The sequence below is a fragment of the Eublepharis macularius genome, chromosome 1 (assembly GCF_028583425.1).
Source record: "Eublepharis macularius isolate TG4126 chromosome 1, MPM_Emac_v1.0, whole genome shotgun sequence".
Taxonomy (NCBI): domain Eukaryota; kingdom Metazoa; phylum Chordata; class Lepidosauria; order Squamata; family Eublepharidae; genus Eublepharis; species Eublepharis macularius.
In genome coordinates this window covers 12465676-12488550 of record NC_072790.1, presented here as the reverse complement: position 1 = coordinate 12488550, position 22875 = coordinate 12465676, and positions in this window count along the sequence as shown.

Sequence of the window (22875 nt, the reverse complement as noted above, 5' to 3'; positions counted from 1 at the left end):
CCAAATGGCACTCGATACAGAGACATATTTAAAGTGACACATACCACTATAACTCCTAAACTTATAATGAATAGTGCAACTATTTACAAGAAGCAGATAGATCAAGCAAACTGTTCAGACCATTAGGTTTCACAGTGTCCAAAGAACGAATCCATGATTTTTGTAATAAAATATGTTGCTTGAACTCTGGAGAACTATGCGTAGCTTCATACAAAACTGTAAAACAGAAAGCTCTCCCATCTCTGTGGTATTGTAAGAAATGTTCAGTGAGAGGAGCCGCCATAATCCTATTTGTTATTCTAGACATGTGTTCCAGAATATGGACCTTCAACGGTTGTGGTGTACTCCCTACACAGTGATAGTTACACTCACAGCTGATTAGGTATACTACCCCTGCAGTTTGACAGGTCAAAAAATCTTGTAAAGTAATGGAATGTCTGTTCTCTAAGGTGACTGTTTTCCTTGATGAAGATAGGGGACATACTTTGCAATGTCCACAGGGGTAGTGCCCAGTCAGTTTGTCTGTCTTGTTGGATTGGGTTTTAGTCTGATCTGAATGAACAACTAAATCTCTCAGGCTCATGGTCTTTCTAAAGCCTATGGTGAGTGGCATATTACAGCCAGGAATATCCTGCACCAAAACCCAGTATTTCTGAATGATTTTTAAAATCTTATTAGATAGGGGTGTGAAGTCAAGTGCCCACCTTAAATGCTCTGAATATAATCTAGTTTTGGGGGTAAAAAGGTTCTCTCTAGGTACTTTCTCAGCTCTGCATAGGGCTTTATTAATAATGTTAACCAGATAGCCCCTATCTAAAAAGGTTTTACTCGTAAGATTAGCCTCCCTCCTGTAGTTGGTTGGTTCTGAGGAGTTTCTCTTTAGTCTCAAAAATTGCCCATAGGGGATGTTGTTTTTGAGATGTTTTGGGTGACAGGACCCATAGTCTAAGTAAGAGTTATGATCTGTGGGCTTTTTGTAAGGTCTTAAACTTATGGTGTCACGAGTATTCCTATAAACCACTACATCCCAGAAGCTAACAAATTTTTGATTATACTCCCATGTATATTGTATATTGGGGTCAATACTATTAAGCCAGTCATGAAAGTACTGTACTTGGTCCATTCCTTCAAAGATAAGGAAAACGTCATCAATATACTTTTTGTTGTTTACTACCACAAAGGAGACTGTTCGGTAACCATGCATGGAAGAATTTGTGTTGCCTGGTCATCCACAAAAGAATATTTAGCATTCTAGACTGGAGGGGGCTTGATAGGCCATTTAGTCCAAATCCAAGCTAAATGCAGGAAATTCCAAAACTACAGCTTTCCCTTGCAGGTGACTAGCCAACCTCTGATGAAAGATCTCCATTCATGAAGAGCTCCTTTCCTCCAGTTAACGAGTTTCATTACCTGCTCTTACTATTTTCAAGCTTCTCCTGATGTTCAACTCAAACCTACTTTCCTGAGAATTAAACATTAAATTAGATATAGGCTTCCTCTCTGGAAGATCAGAGAACAGGAATTTGCCCTCTTCCATGTTAAAGTCCTTGAGATGTTTCAAGAGTGTGTGCTCAGGTGTCTCCATTGGTCTTGTCTTCTCTCAGCCAGTTCCTTCAACCTTTCCTCAGAGGACTTGTTTTCTAGACCCCAAACATCTTTGCTGCCCTTTCTGAATCATGCTCCTTGGAACATATTTATTTACAAGATTTTGAAAATCCTATCCTTTCTCCACAGAACTCAGCATGGCACACACAGTTCTCTGTCTCTGTCCCTGCAACTTGCCTCTGGCTTCACAACAAATGCCATTTCAAGCTATTTCCAGAGAAGCGGCTAGCAAATATCTTCCCATATTAGGTGGGGAGTCAGTGATTGTCCCAAGTTTCAACCTGTAAACTTCAAGAGTAAGATAGAATTTGAATCTGAGTCTCTTTGACCGAAGACCAACACAGGTCCTCTGGATGATTGTCCTCTCAGAGCCAAAACACACGTTAAGAAATACCTAGGTTCAGCACGTGTTCTCTTACCTCAAGGTTTGCCGGGATCTGTAGGCGTCCTGGAAGCTTAAAGTTTAGCATTTACAGAGCAGCAAAAAGGGGAAGGGAAATACAGGCGCCTGTATTTTAAGCTTTAAGCTTCCAGGACGCCTTTAAGCTTCCAGGACGCCTACAGATCCTTTAAGCTTCCAGGACTTTAAACTTCCAGGACCCCTACAGATCTTTAAGCTTCCAGGACGCCTACAGATCCCGGCAAACCTTGAGGTAAGAGAACACGTGCTGAGCCTAGGTATTTCTTAACGTGTGTTTTGGCTCTCAGGTGTGAAAAATATGATATTTCCACCCCTGCACAGCACCCTGGCGTGTGTGTTTGTGTATGCATGTGTGCAGGAAGGGCAGCCCACACACGCAAACCCGTTTGCTGATTCAGAACACACATTTATGTTCCGACCTTACTGCAGATGGTTTCTTGTTTAAAAGCATGTTACCCTGCCCATTCGCTTTTTTTAAAAAAAAGGTTGCTTGTAACGTTCCTCTGAGTAATTAGCTGGGGTGTTTTGTCGGGTCTGGTTGATCAGTAGAGGTGTGAGTTAGGGCTACGTTGTCAGTGGGTGGGTCAAGTGTGTGTAAGAACGTGCTTTTGTTGAGGCTGTTTCTCAGTGAGGTCATTGGACCTGAGCTCTGTTTCGTGTTTTTCCAAGCCAAGTTGCTACTCGGAGGATGTGACGTCAAACCCTCGGGCTGCCAAAAATAACAAGGACCTTGGAACTTTCAGAGTTTAGGCTGGGGGGGGGGGCGGAAAGCCCTACTTGACGATTCTGTTTTGCTCAATTAAAGCATTGGCAATATTGGAGTGGGGGGGGCTTATTAGATCTGCTGCATCTATAAGCTTCTACCCTGCAGAGTTTTAAACGCTAGGCTCCCTCAGAAACGAAACACCATTTGAGTCTTTTTCTGCGCTGTTTTGGGATTGTTTTGCCTTGATTGAGTCCACTAGTTGTTTAGTTCAGAATAAAATGTTACACAGTGGTGTCTGATCCAGAAGCACACTATATTTTTGGAGAACCGCTTATCAAACAAGACCAAGCAGAACTCTGAGTTGCCCCGAGATGGTCTCGTAACCCCCAGTAGAGTGCCCCCGTTGGCTTCTCTGCTGCTCATTCATTTAATTGTATCTGCAAATGTACTCTTCCATCAGAGCATGCCCTTGGAATTACTTCTTTCCTTTAAGTTGCAATAAAGTTGTTGGTATGGTTATCTTCTTAGAGAAATAATTGTTTTAAAATTACTCTGGAATCTACAAAGGTTATTTATTTAATCTTAATAGTTTAGATCTTGCGTGTGTGCTTGGTGAGGTGGTACAGAGGACACACAATAGTTATGAGCAGGGCTTTTTTTCTGGGAAAAGAGGTGGTGGAACCCAGTGGTGGAACTCAGGACTGCACAATGACGTCACTTTGGGTCAGCTGGAACAAGGGGGGAGTTTTTTAAAGTTTAAATCGCCCTTGGCGAAAATGGTCACATGGCCGGTGGCCCCGCCCCCCTGATCTCCAGACAGAGGGGAGTTTAGATTGCCCTCCACGCCGCTAGAGCGGCGTGGAGGGCAATCTCAACTCCCCTCTGTCTGGAGATCAGGGGGCGGGGCCACCGGCCATGTGACCATTTTCAAGAGGTGCTGGAACTCCATTCCACCACATTCCTGCTGAAAAATAACTCTAGTTATGAGGCTCTTTTTGTGTGATGGTGATCATGAATGTGGCTCTGCATAAGCCACGGAGTGAGTGCCGCTTACACTCTAGGAGGTGGGTGGGATCCTATGGATCTCTTCATCCAGTGGGAGGCATCTCCCCCTGACCCAAGAGAGGCCCGCATCAGGGAAAAGATCCTCCTGCTGGATGAAAGTGACGCCACGAGCAGGACAGACCTGTGGGATTCTACCCAGCTCTTTGCTCTTTCGGTGTGAGCAGGCCTGGAGGCTGGAGTGTTTCTAGCTGTGGACTTGAACTTCTTTCACTGGGCTTAGGAAGGCAGAATGCTCTATCCTTTCAAGGGAGGAATAAAGAAAGAAGGAGAAAGCAATGCTTGCATTACATTTAAAAATTTAAACCAATTCCGAGAGTATTTCTGAGCATGTCACTTGATCTGCCCGTTTTTTGATTCCCTATCCCCTGTTCCTGCACTTTCTTTTCCTACCCAGAGTTGTGTGTTTTTCCAGACCGGTTTGTGATTTGTGTCACAAGGCTTGAATCCAGTTCACCTCTTTACGTCAGTGAGTATGTGGCACAAGTACATACGAAGGAGTATTAAGATTTTACTGTGTGCTGGTTAGAAACAGGGGTGGTTTTCTATAGGGCTTTGCCATTCAGATATTCTTGGCAGGTGCTTGGAGTGGAAAATGTTACATACACGCTTGGGCCAAGTTGTTTAAAACTTGGAGTCAAAATTATTCTCTGAATTCATCAGCTACACACCCAGGCTGAGAAAATGATGAGAGCTTCTGGGAAGCTGAGGCCTTCTGAGAATCGGTCTCTTCCTTAAGGTATAGGACCTTCATGGCTGCATCTTTTTTAAAAAAACAACTAATTTTGAATATATGTATTTATTCAGATTTCCATAGCCTGTTTTTCTCCCCAAAGCAGCTTACACCATTCTTCTCCTTTGCTCTATTTTATCCTGACAACAGTAACCCTGTGAGGTAGGTTAGGCTAAGGGCCAAGCTACAAGTGACGAATTACACTTGAATGGCAAGTGAACAGACTCACGTGTATTCCTCCTGTTCACTTGCGCTCCACTATGTGATCAAGTGGAGTGCAAGTGGAGCGCAAGTGAACAGGGAGGAATACGCGTGAGTCTGTTCACTTGCCATTCAAGTGTAATCCGTCACTTGTAGCTTGGCCCTTAGAGAGAGTCTCAGTGTTGGGGATTCAGTCAAAGGTCTCCCAGACCCTGGTCCAACATGATCCATGCTTAAGCTCAATTTCATATTCATGTATTTTGTGTCTGGAAGGTCATTCTTATGATTTGTAAAAAACCTGTACATCTTGATAGTTGCAAAAGCTTTTTTCCTGTTGTGGTGAGTTAGTAACCTTAAAGTTATTATTACTGAACTTACTAAGGTTGGAAACACTTGTGCATTAAACTGGAGCTAGCCCACAGCTGACGGTGGCTAAGAGTGGGTTCACCAGCCTACATGTCAACCGCCGTCCGCTTAATGAGTCAGGCAGCGGCTGTGGTGAGTCTGCTTTTCACTTGGCCTTTCTCACTACTGTCTGCAGAGGATCCCCAAGTGCAGCAGAAGTTGCTCCTGTCTGGTTAGATGTCTTGTTATGAGAGCAGGAGAAGCGGCCCTCTGCTGAGTCAGGGCTTTGGCCTCTCAAAGTCAGCATGGCCTACTCTGACTGGCAGCATCTGTCTGGAGTCTCAGGTAGAACTCTTTCACATCACCGACGCCCTGATCCTTTTAGAGAGAAGAGTGGTTAGAGCAAAGGTCCCCAACCTTTTTGAGCCTGTGGACGTCTTCGGAATCCTGACACAGGGTGGTGGGCGCAACCACAAAACGGCTGCCAGAGGAGGTGGAGCCAATCACAAAATGTCCAAGAGTGAGGCTAAACGTAGGCTTTTAAAAAGGAACATTGCTGTAAAATCGCATTGTTTGTTGCATTGTTTGTAAACCGCTCTGAGTGGCCATTAAGTTGTCCTGAAGGGTGGTATATAAATCAAATGTTGTTATTATTTATTATTATTAAAATAATTTATTTGCACTGCTTACCTTCAGTCACTCAGAGAAGATTCCTTGTGCTGTGGTGACAAATGCTACTGAAGAATGTTTTTTAAAAAAAAATCCGCACAGCCAGTCAGGTTTCCAAGGGCCAGCCAGAAGCCCCTCCTGGCCTCAACCGCTTTCTAAAAATAATTGTTGGATACCAAGAAAGGTGTTGGTGGGCACCCATGTGGAGCCCCTGGGTTACAATGTCAGACTAGTACCTGGGAGACCCAGCTTGGAATTCCCCGCTCTACTGAGGAAGCTCACTGGGTGAACTCGGGCCAGTCACACATTCTTGGGTAGACCTACCATACAGGGTTGTTGTGAGGACAAAATGAAGGAGAGGAGACTGTTGCAAGCCATTTGGAGTTCCTGGTGGGGAGAAATGGAATAAACTGGAGGCTACACCTGAGGATCTGTGCATGCAAAGCAACTGGTGTACCACTGAGTCCCTCTGTCTAAACCTTTGCTTGGCATACAGAAGCTCCCAGGGTCATTCCCTGGCCTTCTCCAGTTCTGAAAAGATTAGGCAGTGAGTGCTGTCAAAGGCTTCTGTCTGAAGCTGCTGCCGGTCAGAGTAGTCAGTCCAGGGGGGAGGGATGTGGCTGAGCGGTAGAGCTTCTGCTTTGCATGCAGGAGGACTCAGGCGTGCCATTAAAACCTTCTCTTTGCATCCACACTCCCACAACTGGGATCTGGCATGGTATTGGAAAAGACAGGTGTGTAGAACGGGCATGGGGTTTGCTGAATTTTTGTAGTTTCTTGTTAGTGTGCAGGAATCTGTATGAAAAGCATGCACACCATTTTTTTTCCCGTTGACAGATGTATGCGTTGCCAGGATATGTAGTAATGGTGACTCCCTAAGGGATTTTCTAGGAAGGAGGAATGTAGGTGGTGTTCTCATCTTGTGGTTGAGGTCTGAATCTCTTGTGCGCAATGTTCATAGCAGTTTGTTTCTGATCTGTTGGGTATGGAGAACGATAGCAGTTTTTCCACACACACACACACACACGTACACACACACACACACACACACCCCAACAGCTTTATTTTTTCTGTCGTTACAGAAATGATAAATGGTGCACAGCGTCTCATGTCATCTCCTATCTTGGATGGCGCAGCTGAAAATATGTGTGCTTTGTTTTCATACTGTTTTCATACTGGATAGATGTTCACCTCTCAGAGCTTTAGAGTAAGTTTTTCTGCCTTTTTGTCTAAATTTCACTCTGTATTCCTTCAGTGGTTCTAGAGTTGATTAGACTCTGCCTTAGTTTTGCACATTTTATTGTTGGGCAGTCTGCCCATCGGAAGAATTTTCATACTGTTCTCTGTTACAATCGAACCCTGATGCCTTTTGCCCACTGAATCTTACCATTTTTCAACTGTGTGTTGCATCTTTCGGAGATCCCGTTATTCTAACTGAAAAAAATGCTTTTGAAACATGCACAAAGTTTAGGAAAGGTCATGGTACACTTTTCAGACTGAGTTATGGAGTCAGTGAGGTGCTCTCCTTCACCACGAGGGAGATTTTTTGGGAGGGGATAAGAACTGTTACCGCTTCCTGTCACCCTTCACTTTGGTGGTCTTTTGTATATTGTTTACAAGTTCTTAAAATTCCCTATGTAGGAAATAGGTTATACATTCTAAAATGTGCCTTGCCTTTTGAAAAATAAAGCACAACTTTAAAATAACTTCAAAACAGAATGCCGAGCGAGAACTTTGAGAGATTGATAGGACAGGTTTTTGACTGGAATATTAAAGGCAAAGAGCTCCCACCCCTGAAAACAACCTTTTCAGCAGAAACTGGCTGGATCCTTTTCGGTTTTTTTTTTTTAAATCCATCTTTCAAAGTAGATGCTGTTTCCTGTTTCTTATTGCTGTTCAAAATATTGTTACCCTTATGTGAAAAGTTTAGAAAGTTTGAAACTAACCTAACCTCAGGGAAATGTAATGTCGTCTTGCCCAGAAGCAGAGAGGAGTATTGAGTGAAGGTTAATGTAGAACGAGAGGGAACATGGTGGAGAAGGAAGAGAAAGAAAATGTTAGGATGTGTGGAGTAACAGGGTGCTGGAGGGATGTGGCAGGAAGGTGGAGTTTTGTTCTTCTGGGCAATCTGCAATTTACAGTGAACTCATAAGGGCTCTTTCCTGGGAGTAAGCCACTTGCCACTTACTTATACTGGACCACCCTGAATTTGCACTTTTGCCCAAGGGTGGGGTGTGCTCTCGCCAGACACAGACCTAGTTTATACATCCAGTATAATCAAATTCATCAGAAAGCTTTAGCTGTGCAGTACCTGTAATAGATCCAGAGGAGTTAGCCGTGTTAGTCTGTAGTAGCAAAATAATAAAAGTCCAGTAGTACCTTTAAGACTAACCAACTTTATTGTAGCATAAGCTTTTGAGAGCCACAGTTCTCTTCATCAGATGCATCGTCAGCTTTTGAGATGCATCTGACAAAGAGAGCTGTGGCTCTCAAAAGCTTATTTCAGTACCTGTAAGACAGCCAGCATGGTACAGATGCTAGAGCACTGGACTATGACCAGGGAGACCAAGCACCTTGGCCCACTTGGGCCACTCACTCTCCTTTAGCCTACCTATCCTCCTGGGTTGTTGTGAGGATCAAATGGGAAAGGGAGTGTCAGGCCTGGCTAGGGGATTCTCTCAGACTCTCCACTTCATCAGACACAGCTGTATGAGTTAAAGGTCTTTATTAGAGATTTGCTCCCTAGAAGTACACTGTACATAGTAATTGCCTGGAATGCCAAAGCAAAGTCCTCCCAGAAAAGTTATACCCCTAGTCCCCTCCTCCCAGTTCAAACAACAGTCAGTTGAAGTTGGTGCAAAGCTGCAAAGCGTGAAAGTCCTGGAAAAGATACAGAGCAGAGTTTCTCAAGGTTGGACGCAGCTGTACTGATAACTAGACATGGGCACGAACCAAAAAAATTTAACGAACCAGCAGTTCATGATTTGGTGCCGACAATGATCCCAAAGTCATGAACCGCAATGAACATTTTCCGTTGTTGAACTGGTTCGTGGTTCACGGTTCATGGAGCACGGAACGGCCCCCATGGCACTTAGAGAGCCCATATTCACGGGAAGTATTTAGCAGGCTCTCCTCCAGCCATCACCCAAGTTTGGACAAGATTGCAAAAGGGATCTTGGAGTTATACCCTCTCCAATCCAACGCCCCCAGGAAACTCTCACAAAAATCTAAGCTCAGTTATACTCTCAGTCTCTCTCCCCAAAGGCTAGCAAGTGGCAAGCAAGAGCTCTGTCCCACTCCACTGCTCGCTGAAAGTGAAACCCAGCCTGGGAGCCCACGGCTATTTATAAGCACAGGTCCCATTGAGCAATGCAGGAGGTCTGTGTTTGGCCATCAGAGCTGCCTATCAGGGTTTGCAGGGATGAGATTGGAGTGCCCATGGCTACAGAACACCCCCTTCCCCCTCCCTCCCCTGGGTGTCTTCTCCCAACTTGAAACCACTTTGCAGCTCCGTGGTTGGAAGGAAGACTTGACGATCAAGGTAAGCTGGGCTTCCATTTGGGTTTCCAGGGCGACAGAAGGAGCGCATACAGAGTTCAGGCATTCCCCTGGCTCCGTTTCCAAGGGAATTGATTGATGGCGCCTGACTGTCTGCCTTCCCGAACCGTGGCTGAATGCACCGAACCAGGCCTCTCCTGAACGCTGGTTCGATAGCCGTGGACAATCACAAACCACTGGTAAATATTTTAGTGGAAAGTGTGCACAAAGAACAGAAGAGACCCTCCATGTATTTTTAAATCAAAGAGTAAATGTGTCCCAGAAAAATACCTCGTTCTCTTTTTGTAAATGTGCACAATATGTGGCCAGTTTTGGAAAGTCTTATGCCAAGCATAACACGATAGAGTAGGGACGGAAGGTTTTAGTTTCTCTGTACCAGAAGAAAAACAGTTTTGTGAGCCATGTGACTGCAGACTCCTCTCATTTTGAACTCAATACCACAACTTCTAAAGTTTGGCTGAGAGAGTTCACAGGAGAAAATCTAATGTTGTGGTAGCAATAGTACATACATGCAGCAGGATTTGAGTCCAGTGGCACTTCAGAGACCAACAAAATTTTCAAGGTGTGAGCTTTGGAGTGTGAGAGCTCCCTTCTTCAGTCCACTGACTCTCTGACTCTCAAAAGCTTACACACGGAAAACTTTGTTGATCTCTAAGGTGCCACTGGACTCAAATCCTACTGTTCTACTGCAGACCAATACCACTACCCAGCTAAAATAAATATACATGCAGTTAGTTTTCTAGATTGGGTTGGATCCCACCATCTATCTGCAGAAGGCACCAATGGGTATCTTCCCGGCTGTCCCTTCATCTCAGAAATTCCTTCTAAGTCTGGAGACATTTATTCCTAGGATTTTGGGAGTCATGTGGAGTAATAGCCATGCAGACTGGGAGGCTGCAGTGGACTGAGCCAGAGGGAAAATTGCTGCGTCCCCCCTCTTCTGTCAGTTGAGTGCCACTGTAGCCTCCTGACTCACATGGCTATTACTCCATGCAGGTCCCATGACCCTGGGAATAAACTTTCCTGGGGTTGGATTGGCTGTTAGTGGGAGAGGAAAACCAGAAAGATGTGCAGTCCTTGGGTGGATCTCATAAGATTAGGGGTGTGCAATTCGGTTATCAGATAACCAAAAAAATCTCGAAACAAACCTGTTTCGGGTTGTTTCGGGTTTTCTGAAACGTTTCAGGTTTTCCGAAACTTTTCAGGTAACCTGAAACAGCGATTCCCAAAACGTTTCAGATTGTTTCGGGAATCGTTTCGGATACTGAGAATCGCCATTTTGTTTTTGCTAGGCGTTTGCATTTGCAAGCGTCTAGCAAAATCTTGCTGGAAGCTAAAGCTTCCTGCAGGCTCTTAGAAGAGGGGAGGGGGGGAGAAGGAGTGAGTCACTCACTCCTTCTTTCACCTCTCACCCCTCTTGCAAAGGAGGGACTCCTTTGCTTTGCAAATGCAAGGTGCATTGATGGCATTGCACTTTGCATTTGCAAAGCAATGACAGCAAGCAGAGATTCCCGCCAAAATGACCAGGTAGGGGAGGGGGAGCAGGAGGGAGGGTGACTGTAAGAGTGTGTGGGAGGTCATGCAAGGAAGGGGGGACTTTAGGAGTCAGGTCACCAATCCCACTGCTGCATCCTTCTGCCAGCCAATAGATTCAAATCTTTGGCTGAGGCAGCAGCAGGGGATTTAAATTTGTGGCAAGACTGGGACAGCTCTGTTGCTGACTGAGAGAGGAGAGAGACTGCACCTGGAGGACATCTGCCTGGAGGATCAACTGTGCTGGACATCTGGAGAGGAGGCCTAGTAGGAATCTTTTTTAAAATTTTTGTAAATTTATTGATGCTGGGCCAATGTGCTGCTGTGGCCTGCCTCTGCAAAAAGATGTTTCAGTTTATGTCACCTAAATCTGTTCAAAAAATTTAGAGTTTGTTAAAAAAAATATGTTTTAAGGATTCTTTGATGTGTAGTTAATTGTGTAGTCCTTTTGTGTGGGGGACAATTAGTGTGATTTGACGTGATTTGTTGACCTATTGTACTTTGAAAGTGAGAAAATAAAGTTTTTTTAAACTTGAATCATTGTGTGTGTGTTTCCTTCTTTGATGTGAGGTTGGTTCCCAGCATAGGGAACAATGGGGCAGGCTGGCCAGCCTTCTCTGTAGGTGGTGGGGGTGTCAGGGGGTGGTTGTCTGTGTGTCAGGTTGTCTGTGTGCCAGGGACAAGTTGGCGCTCAGAAGTGTGCCCACCATTGTGGCACCCCTGGGCTGTGCAGAATTGCCCTGGGAAAGAGAGTTTAGAAGTTCCCAGCATAGGGGACAAAGGGGGAGGGCTGGCCTTTGCCAGCCTGTTCCTGGGGTTATGGGTGTAGGGCAGGTGGGGGTGGATTTGGGTCTGTGAGGGGCTAATGTGGGGATTTGGGTCTGTGTGTGGCAGCTGGGGGGGAATTGGGTTTGTGTGGGGCTGTAGGGGGTGGACTTTGGGGGCTGAGAGCACCTACTTGGGGAGGCCATGAAATGCCCCCCCAAGTGGGAGCAGGCTGAGCCTTGGTGGGGGGTGGGAGGAAAGGTGGGAGAAGGGCCCCAGAGGGTTGGGGGGCATTTTGCATGCAAAATGCCACCCCTGGCAACACAAGCCTCCCCCAGCTGTCAGTGGTAGAGATTAGAGCACCTACTTGGGGAGGCCATGAAATGGCCCCCGCAAGTGGGATCAGGCTGAGCCTTGGTGGGGGGTGGGAGGAGGGGTGGGAGAAGGGCCCCTGAGGGCTTGGGGGCATTTTGCATGCAAAATGCCACCCCTGGCAACACAAGCCTCCCCCAGCTGTCAGTGGTAGAGATTAGAGCACCTACTTGGGGAGGCCATGAAATGGCCCCCGCAAGTGGGATCAGGCTGAGCCTTGGTGGGGGGTGGGAGGAGGGGTGGGAGAAGGGCCCCTGAGGGTTGGGGGGCATTTTGCATGCAAAATGCCACCCCTGGCAAGACAAGCCTGCCTCTTCATTTTTTCCCCATAGGAAATAATGATCAGCAGCAGCAAGCACAAAAAAAGAGATTAGCAGCAGCAAGCTAAAAAAAGTTTCCCTTTTTTAGGCGAGGATAGGGGGACCTGGTTTGGGGGGCCATAACATGGCCCCCCCAAAGTCCAATCGGTCTGAAACTTGGGGGATTGTTAGAGAGGAGTTAGAGGAAGGTCCCCACTAATTTTGGCTTGATTCGGTGGGAAAATGCCTCCCCCAGGCTTCCAGGAAGCCAGAGGCATTTTCCCATTGAAAAGCATCCCGAAACAACCCGAAACGACACCCGAATCGCGAATACCGAAACGGTTTGCCGTTTCAGTATTAGCAGTTGCCGAAACAGATTCTCGTTTCAGATATACCCGAAATGAGAATCCCGAAACAGTGTGCCTTTGCACACCCCTACATAAGTTCCTTGCACTGGATCCAAATTGGTATCAGTCCTAGGAAATAGATCCAGAGGATGTATTGTCGAAGTCTTTCACGGCCGGAGAACGATGGTTGTTGTGGGTTTTCCGGGCTGTATTGCCGTGGTCTTGGCATTGTAGTTCCTGACGTTTTGCCAGCAGCTGTGGCTGTAGCACCAAAAGACAGAGATCTCTCAGTGTCACTGAGAGATCTCTGTCTTTTGATGCTACACCTCTGAAGAAGCCAGCCACAGCTGCTGGCGAAACGTCAGGAACTACAATGCCAAGATGCAATACAGCCCGGAAAACCCCAACAACCATAGATCCAGAGGAGTTTGCCATGTTAGTCTGCAGTAGCAAAATAGAAAAGATTCCAGTAGTACCTTTAAGACTAACCAACTTTACTGTAGCATAAGCTTTCGAGAACCACAGCTCTCTTCATTAGAGAGAACTGTGGTTGGTTCTTAGATGCTTGGTTCTTCCAAGTATCTAAGCAATTAAAAAAAATTAAAAGCAATTTTTCTGATATTATAGTTAAGTTGAAAACTTTTGGGCGGTGTTTAGTGGAACCTTGGATCTAAATTTGGAGGGACAAGAATCCCAGGGGCCTTCCTGTCTGATTACCATTGCTGCTGTTCCAAGGCCCCTCTCCCAGTAGTCCCCCCAGTCATCTCCCGAGTGTCCCATCATTCTGTTCTTTTAGGGCTGACCAAAGCATGGCTTCTCTTTTGAAAACTTGCCTTACAGAAGCAGAGTAAATTTGCTTTGAATCTTTTATGCAGAATAAGACAAGGGAGCATTGAAAGGGTAACACTTTTTAAAAAAAAAAAATATTTCATACGTTTTCCAAAACAAAATGCAATATATCTTAAAAATGGACATTAAGAAAAACAAAAGGTTAAAACCTGCTTGTAAAGTAAACAAAACTCAAAACTACGGTGAGGATGATTGACATGATTACTATCATAACTGTACAGGAAGCAAGTTCTAGATCAGAGAGAAATGATTTTTTAATATGTAAAATATATTTTTGTGTATTTATACAAAGTTACGTATGCACACAACATACATATTGTGCTCTGTGACACCGATCTATCAAGATCTCTGCTGAATCCTGGGAAAGGGCTTTGATTTATTTCTGACCGCCCTGGCTTTAATTTGATGTGTAATCTTCTCAGCAGTGAGAAAAACTTGGAGTTTGCCAAACTGTTGAACAATGGGAGGAGCCACCAGTAACTGAGTCTCTTGAAGTAAATAATAAAGAGGGGCAGATGGTGACTTGGCGTCAAGCTCACAACTTAGGAGGAGGAAAATGCTTTAAATGAAGGGTTTTTGGGTTTTTTTTTTTAAAGGTCTTATATTGCTTGCATCTAATTATCCATGCAGAGAGTATGGAGATTTCTCATGTTTCTGTCTATTCCTCCATCCTCTTCTTACCCCCAGAAAGATTGCAGGACTCGTGCGAAAGGATGGCTGCGTGGGTTGGAGGGAGACTGGAATAAGGAGAGACCAGGAGGTGCAATCGTTCCCCCTCCCTCTTCTGCTGGGGAGGTGTCCTCATCCCCTTGTCTCTCCTCACTCCGGCCCCCATTTCACAGAGCTGATTCCTCTGAGGGTCTCACACCCTCAAGAATTATTTTTCTGGGAGTTGGCTGGAACAGCAGGAACTGAGAGGAAAATGGAAAAACTCCTGTGGGTCTTCTTGTGTCCATGAATGGTTAGATACAAGCTTTTTGCTCTCTTGACTGGTCCTTTTTCTTCCAAGCAAAGAGAGAAAATGGGCAGAATTAATATTGTTAATGTTTTTTCAGCCAAGGCTTTCAACAGTTTACCAGTCTGGTGTGACTGTTTTGATTGTTAATACGTAGATCTACATATTTTTAAAAGGCTCACTCTTCTTACTGTCAAGATAAATTAATAAGTGATGAATTTATATGACTTCAGTCCATCATAAAAATACTGCATTTTGAAGGATTCCAAAAACGAGCTTCTGTTGCTTGTTGTTAGCTCTTGTAGATGCGTTCTTGAGACTGCTCTTCCCTTTTCTCAGCCCAAAGGATGAAGTTATCTTTGGCAATGAGCCTCCCGTGTCCTCCGGACCCTAAACTTTCTGCTCCTTTAGGGCCAAACAAGCTATGATGAGAGGCAGACATGTTTTTTATTCTCTTGTTTGACTCTTTCACAAAAACAAGAGGGGGGCTGAGTTTTGGATTGTGAGGAAAGACAAACCCTCCCTGTTCTGTATTGCTTGAGTAGAACCAAGGCGAGTCCTGAGGCCTACAAAGCTATTGGTGCTTGGGTGCTGGCGCAGCCAATTAGAATTGTTGCTTTGTAGTCCAATTGCTGTGCTGAAAAGTAGATACTTGTATATAGATCATGCAGACGAGGGATTCTAGCTGCTTACATTGTATTGGTTGTCGTAAAAGTGGGAGTGGTTTCTACAAGTATAAATTGGTTACTGTTGAGCCTGAGTCTCCAGTATGCTCCCAGTCTCCAATAAAGGTGTTATTTATAATAAAGAGCTGTTAATCTCAATATGCAATACTCCCTTTATCTCCTTGTGCTCCATAGTTTCAAGCACTTGTCTCCCCAGCTCAGCACCCTTCCGGTATCTGTATTGGAGTCAAGCAACGGAAGGAGTCCATGAAGCCAACATGGAACATAGGGAGTCGAAGTGGGGAGGGTTCCATCCCCTCATCCATGGTCCATTTGGGGGTAAAAAGAAAGGATTTCTTCTACTCCAGCAAAAGGGGCTTCTGAGCTACATACTAGGGTTGCCAGTCCCCCAGCTGGTGATGGGGGATCTCTGGCAGACGTTAGGCATCACCCCTCACCGCTGTTCACCTGGCCCACCAGGGGGAAGGCTCAGGGAATGGTGTGGGGGAGCCAGGAGGCTTGTGGCTGAAATGAGTGCATGTGCTTTCCACATTGCTGGCCGATGACATAATTTCCAATGTAACCTGGAAGTTATGGTGTGCACCAGGGGCTTATTCTCTAAAAATTGCGCCCAGACTCTAAGTTTTGGGCTGATTTTTTTTACAGCATCAGGTTCCGGCACGAGCTATCACTTCGGCATCGTGTCATAAAAAATGACAGTAGCTGGCATTGCAGGCGCACAGGCTTGCTACTCCGAGACCACCCCAGTCCCCCAGTTTGGCTGCTGGGAAAACTGGCAACCCTGCTACATACATTATTACTTATAAACATCTTCCTCAACGATGTAAAGGAGGAATGGGAGGGTTGGAGGGGAGATTCTATTTTAAACAGTAGTTCTGGGCATTTGCAAGAGAAAAACTGCTGAGGGGGCTGCTTAATGCTCCCCTCCTCCAAATCTTACGTTGCCTTAGGCCTTTGTTCTCCTTTAGTGGGGGAAGGCATCCAGATTGGTTAAGACTCCTTTCGCTCCAGGAAAGGCGATGCAAATTTGTATACGCCATCTAGGAACAGAGCAAGATATACATCCAGTTTGTATAGCCTGGCTGCTCCAGGAGGACGCTAGAGCCTAGCTCTAACTACCTTGAGGAAAAAGTGGGAAGAAACTATCTGTTTGTCCAGCCAGGCAATAATGGAGAACCTTCCTCCCCAAAAGAGCCAGGGCCCTTTGCAAAAAAAGGAACTTGCATGAGATTTAAAACTGACGCATTTCAAGGTACTGAAGAAGCATGTCCTTACTTTCGAGCAGTTCTCAAATCTCAAGGCAAAATCTAGAGCCGAAACAAACGAGATGAAATAGCTAGATTCAACTTGTGTTCTCTTACCTCAAGGTTTGTTGGGAAATGTAGGCATCCTTGCAGCTTAAAGTTTAGCATTTACAGAGCAGCAGGGAGGGAAGTGCAGGTGTCCTTGCAGCTTAAAGGTTAGCATTTACAGAGCAGCAGGGAGGGAAGTGTGGGCGTCCTTGCAGCTTAACGTCTCCCGGTGCAGCCAGGCGTCGCTCTGCAGGGCCAGGCCAGGTGAGGGGAGGGGAAAATGCTGCGATGCACCTTGAGAGCGGGAGGAAAGGTGCCCCACGCCTGCACTTCCCTCTCTGCTGCTCTGTAAATGCTAAACTTTAAGCTGCAAGGACGCCTGCACTGTAAATGCTAAACTTTAAGCTGCAAGGACACCTGTACTTCCCTCCCTGCTGCTCTGTAAATGCTAAACTTTAAGCTGCAAGAACGCCTACACTTCCCGACAAACCTTGAGGTAAGAGAACACGAGCTGAACCTAGGTATTTCATCATGTCTGTTTTGAGTCCTAGTGTGGGTGGAAAGCAGTGAAACAAAAGGGCCTTCTCCAGTTCCCATTTGAGTCCATTCTTTGCAGGTTAGATATAACGTAATGCAGGCACAGAGAGAAAGCATTAGCACTTGTCATCAGGAATGTCATGGATACTTATCAGGAGGTGCTCATGTACACTTGTGCACTTACCCTGTGGGCAAAACTCCAAACTGTCCTGCAAACGGAGGAATTAAGGGTATATTTCCAGCAACAGCTTTGCATTCTGAGTGCAGTGAAACTTTTCAGACTATTTGAAATAGAGGTTTTTCCTTGGGGAGAGAGACTGATTTTAGCTACACATTTATTTCATTACGAACTGATAATCTTCTCCTCTCTCTTGATGGCTCATGGTGTAGCGACCACAGCTAGAAGACAGAAGAACTGAACACCACACAAAGGCAACAGTTTTCCTCCTTTTTATGCTCCCTCCTTTTTATTTCTTCCCAGTGGGGACCCACAGTGGCTTTCGTTGTTCTCGTCTCTTTGATTTTATTCTCACAACAACCCTGTGAAGTAGGTTAAGTCAGGCTGAGAGCGTGATCGGCCCAGGTCACCCAGAAAACTCCCATAGCAGAGTGGGGATTTGAACCTGATTTTCTCTCATCCTCACCTGACACTCTGATCACCACAACACTCTGGCTCTCAGAAATTACAGATTTTATAAGTGTGTTATCTCTGAACTCCCAAAGTTCCTTCCATCTACAGATCCTGTCTTGTAATAGCTGTTGAAAGGTCTGTCGTCTGTGAATGTGTCTGGTTCCTTTTTAAAGCCATCCAAGGGCCACATCAGGCACGACGGTGCGAGTTCTCTGAATAGAGCTTCCAGCTTCCCCCTTTCTAGGGCTTTTATTCTGGGGAAAGAGGTGGTGGAACTCAGTGGGTTGCCAGCACAGGGGGCAACTCTTGGTGGGAGGTGGTGCCCCAGATACCACATGTACGTACGCAAAGTGCACGCATGCTCCCAGGGCCAATGACGTCACTTTGGGTCAGCTGGAACAAGGGGGGAGTTTTTAAAGGTTTAAATCGCCCTCGGCAAAAATGGTCACATGGCCGGTGGCCCCGCCCCCTGATCTCCAGACAGAGGGGAGTTTAGATTGCCCTCCGTGCTGCCGAGTGGCACAGAGGGTGATCTAAACTCCCCTCTGTCTGGAGATCAGGGGGCGGGGCCACCGGCCATGTGACCATTTTCAAGAGGTGCCGGAACTCTGTTCCCCCGCGTTCCAGCTGAAAAAAAGCCCTGCCCCTTTCAAAGGTCAGACGCTCATGGATTGAGACCGTGGTGCAAGGGAATGCTGAGTTAAGCCTTTGTCCAGACTTGGAACAGATGCAACAGGGCTGCTGCTTTTCCTCATTGGGGAAGCATACAGGGACTGATGTGTTGTTCTCAGTGGGGAAATAACAGATCTGCAGTGCCATAACAAGGGAAGGGGTTAATCCGCCTCTCCTCTTGTCCCACACTACCAGTCTGAATTGGATCTGCCCACATGTGCCTACTATTTAAAGGGGTGGGAGGAGCCACTGGGAGCTCCCTTCACAGACTGCCGAGCATCATGTCTGGTTTGGCCTTAAGCCAAGACATCCTGTGGCAGTGCATCTATTAGTCATGCGCTGTCTGAAGGACTTTCCCTTGTCTGTCTTGAGTCTGTTGACATTCTTTTTTATTGGGTGACCCTGAGTTCTCCTGTTGTATGAGAGAAAGAGAGAAGTTTCTCTCTCCTTTCTCCATCTTATATCCCTTGATGTGTGGATCCTTAATTCCACGGATCAGGGCCACTTTGGCATAAAACAGGTCTTTCGGCAACCTCGGAGGACTCCAAGAAAAATCTGACAACCCCCCCCCCCTTGCAAAATTGGTGGAGCAAGTGTTAAATGTCCCCCAGAACAATAATGGCAGCTAGGCAGAGCATGCATATCCCTCCTGTTCTGCAGTCACTCCGTTCGCTTCCTGTTGGTTACTGGGCTCAATTCAAGGTCATGATTATCACATTCTAACCCCTTCGTGCCTTGGCCAGTCATATCTGCACAACTGCCTCTGTCCCTGTGTTCTGCCACAGCAGCTTCGCTCATCTGAACAGGTCCTTCTGCAGATACCACCCTGCAGTTGGACTAAACCAACAACTCCCCATGCAAATGCTTTCTCTGAGGTAGCCCCCACCTTGTGGAACGGCTTGCTGGAGGAGCTCAGAAAAGCTCCCCCTCTCCTGACTTTCTGCAAACTTTGCAAGACAATTATTCTTGCATATTCTGCTTAGATTATGTGATAAGTAATAACTTAGAGTAATAAGTAATAACTGTGTGATAAGTAATAACTTAGAGAGTTACCTTGATGAGGAACAAGGACTATAGACTAGGCTATTGGGTACTGTCTGCTGATGTAGGTGTATTCCTACTGGGTAGTTTGATGTGGCTAAAGATGTCATGTTAATTACTTACACTTTAATTCAGAAAGGTTTCATCTCTGTGTTCAGCTTTCTGCTAATTTTCACATTTTTGACTACCATACCCTACTGTGTTTTCATGGAATGTCCCAACTGTTGATCATATTGTATTTTTGCTCTGTTAATGTCCTAGTTCTGCCTTTGATTGTAATGAGGCAGGAGGACTATAAATAAACAACAACAACAACAACAACAGTGCTCCCATCTTTGCCTCAGTGCCACCATCTTCCCTCTCACCCCCATCTTCAAGGAAGCTTCCATTGCCCCCCCCCCCACATCTTTGATGTGGAGTGCCAAGTGCTCTCTGGGGGCCAAGCTACAAGTGATGAATGACACTTGAACGGCAAGTGTATTTCTCCCTGTTCACTTGCCCTCCACTCAATCCACTTGCCGTTCAAGTGTCATTCGTCATGTGTAGCTTGGCCCTGGGGCTCTTCCTCCATCCTTGCCCACTTTAGCAGGTCCACAGGGCCAGTGTCAGCGTCATGCTCAGGAGGAAGCCCGGAGGGCCCGGTGGAGGTAGCAATTCGGGGTGGGGTGGGGGAATGAGGAAGGACATTGCAGCATGCAGGGGACTTTCCCCAAAAGTAAGGAGGCTGGTGGAAATGGCTGAGCTGCTGCCACAGCAAATGTAAGGTTTCCCCAGGAGCGAGGGCAAGCAGCCACACCGACACTGGGGGAGGGTGTTGGGGGGGAGCCCGAGGGAAGAAGCCAACACAGCTCACAATGAGGCTGTGCAGGGAGGAGGGCCAGGCCAGGGTGACGGGGGGGGCAGGAAGCCCCACTGCACTTTTCACCCTTCCCCTTTATTTATTTAGGGAATTTATATGCTGCCTCTCCAGAGACCTGTTCAAGGTGTGGGTGACAACTATAAACGACACCCCCAAACCATTAAGAACTCCCACAAAATTATCAATATGAAAAATAGAGTTGCCCGCTCCAACTTGGAAAATTCCTGGAGATTTGGGGCGGTGAAACCTGGAGAAAGTGGGGTTTGGGGAGGGAAAGGACCTCAGCATGGTATATTTCCATAGAATCCACCCTCCAAAGCAGCCGTTTTCTCCAGGTGAACTGATCTCTGTGGCCTGGAGATCAGTTGCAATTCTGGGAGATCTCCAGCTACCACCTGGAGGCTGGTGGTAACCCTAATGAAAAACAAGCCGAGGCATGGAGCAGCCATTTAGCAGCCTAAAAACAGAACAGTCCTCAGACTGGAAGCAGACCATACAACAGCCACCTCAGTTAAAATCTCGGGTAAAAAGACATGTTTCAGCTTGGTGCCTAAAAGAAAGCAGGTAAGTGCCAGGCAGACCTCATGGGGGGGGGGAGGCATTCCACAGGTGACACCACTGAACACGCCCCGTCTATAGCCACTACCTGCCTCACTTCTGCAGGCAGGGGGCACAGACAGCAGGGCTGAGGAGGAAGAGCTTATGGGGCTGGGCATACTGGGCATAGTTTTTAAAAACCTTGACCATCTTTCCCATTCATTAGCCCCCCTCTCTTCGCACACACACAAATGAGCGCTTCAGCTTTCCCTTGAAGAGAAGATGCTCCAACTGTTTGCTCATTTTTGTTCCTTCTTTTCTCTGCCATGGTAACACTGTTCATATGATATCTCTTTCTGTTGTCCTTTTTAATGCCAACAATATTTTTCTTTAATTATCTTAACTGGTTAAAAAGAATTTGGGATTACTGGACAGGATGAGAACAGATTTAATCTTCTATTTTTCTTTCACAAGCCTTGGCATTCCCACAGGAAATAAACAGTATTCCCCCCCACCTTCCCCAAACAAGCTATTTTTCTCTCTTTCTGATGAACTAATTATTGAAGGAAGTATCACCATTAATATTCTAGTATCTTTTTGGTACATGCGCTGTCTTCTTCGTCGCTCCCCCCTTTCTTTATTGTCCTGAGTTGTGGAGTTTTTCCAGCCTCAGGCCTTTGTTCATCCGTCCTAAAAACAAGAGGCACGCTGGTTCCCACAGAGGCGTTCAAAGAATGACTCATATTCCTTATGTTAATTGTTCAGTCCTGAAAATACAGCACTTATAGGGTGTGGCTCCAAGGGGAAAATCTACTGTACTTATAGGGCAAGTTGAGAAGTGTTTCACATATACTTCATTTTCTCCTTTTTATTTTTCAAAACTTTAACCCTTTCGCTTTTTTTTTTAAGTAGGTCAAATATGAATGGCTGGTTTCAAAGCATGTTTAGGCCACAACAGAAACTACCATCCCGTCCGAGCCCTTGGAGATTCTCCCTCGCATGTCATGAAGAGCCGGTCTACTGATCTCCCAAGATTTACTCTTTCTATTAATGCTTAACCCTTTTTTTCTGCAAGCTCTTTCCCCTCTCAAAATCCCTCCAATTCTCTGCCCCAGCCCCAGAAAAGATACGTAAGAACTGGTGGGTTGTACTGAACCCCGCTGCTCAGCTAAGGGCCTGGAACCTACTTCTGTCCTAAGGTGCTCCCACCAGTTGAAGATGGTCTTCCTTCGGAGAAAAGCCCCTTTGGCTGGAGGAAAGCACCACCCTTAGCTGAGTGGTGTGCTACGATACAACCCAGTAGCTTTCCCCTTGGTGGGAAAGAGGTCTGGGAGGAGTGATTTTGATTAGGAAAATAGCCCATAAGGAGAAGGGCACTCACCCCCACCTGCCCTGTCTGTTTTAATCAAACAAGGGTTTCTCAGGGCCAAACTACACATGACGAATGACACTTGAACGGCAAGTGGATTGAGTGGCGGGCAAGTGAACAGGGAGAAATACACTTGCCATTCAAGTGTCATTCGTCATGTGTAGCTTGGCCCTCAGTAGCATCATTAATGCTTTAAAAGAAGAGCTGTTAGGAGACACTCAATGTATCTTCTCCTGTATCACATATAGCTTGGCTTGGCTCTCTCTGCAGTTAGCAAGACCATTGGAATTCTTGGCTTTCATTAAAAAAGTGTCCACGTCAAACTTTTGTTCTCTGGTGGGGTTTTTATTTTCCAGCTGTTCACAGGCACCTGGCGCCACTATTTCATACTAGGTCCAAAGAGCTACTTGAGGAACACCCAAAGGGCTTGAGCATGCCGGCTGGGATTTGGGTTCAACCCTGAGCCTTTTTGTAAAGTAATGCTGAGAATTCCAGTTGTCTCATTTATAGTAGAACCAACGCAGATATGGGAGATATATTGATTTTTTTTCAAGTTTGGAAAAAAAATCACTTTTAAAAAACATCAATACAGCTTTAAGGACTCTGAATTTTATTGGAAGTGTGTGAGCACACATGTGCACGCTTAACCATTCCCCTGTTGTGTTTCTTACAGCTGAGAAAGAAAGGGGGCATTGAACTACACATTCTAGACTTATGCCTTATGAGATTGCTTTTGAAAGGCCTGGTTTTCATGGAGGGGCTAAGCCAGTGCCTGGGCAGCATCACTCAGGGATCAAACAGACAAAAACCTTGGGCCTCATTCTGTCTATA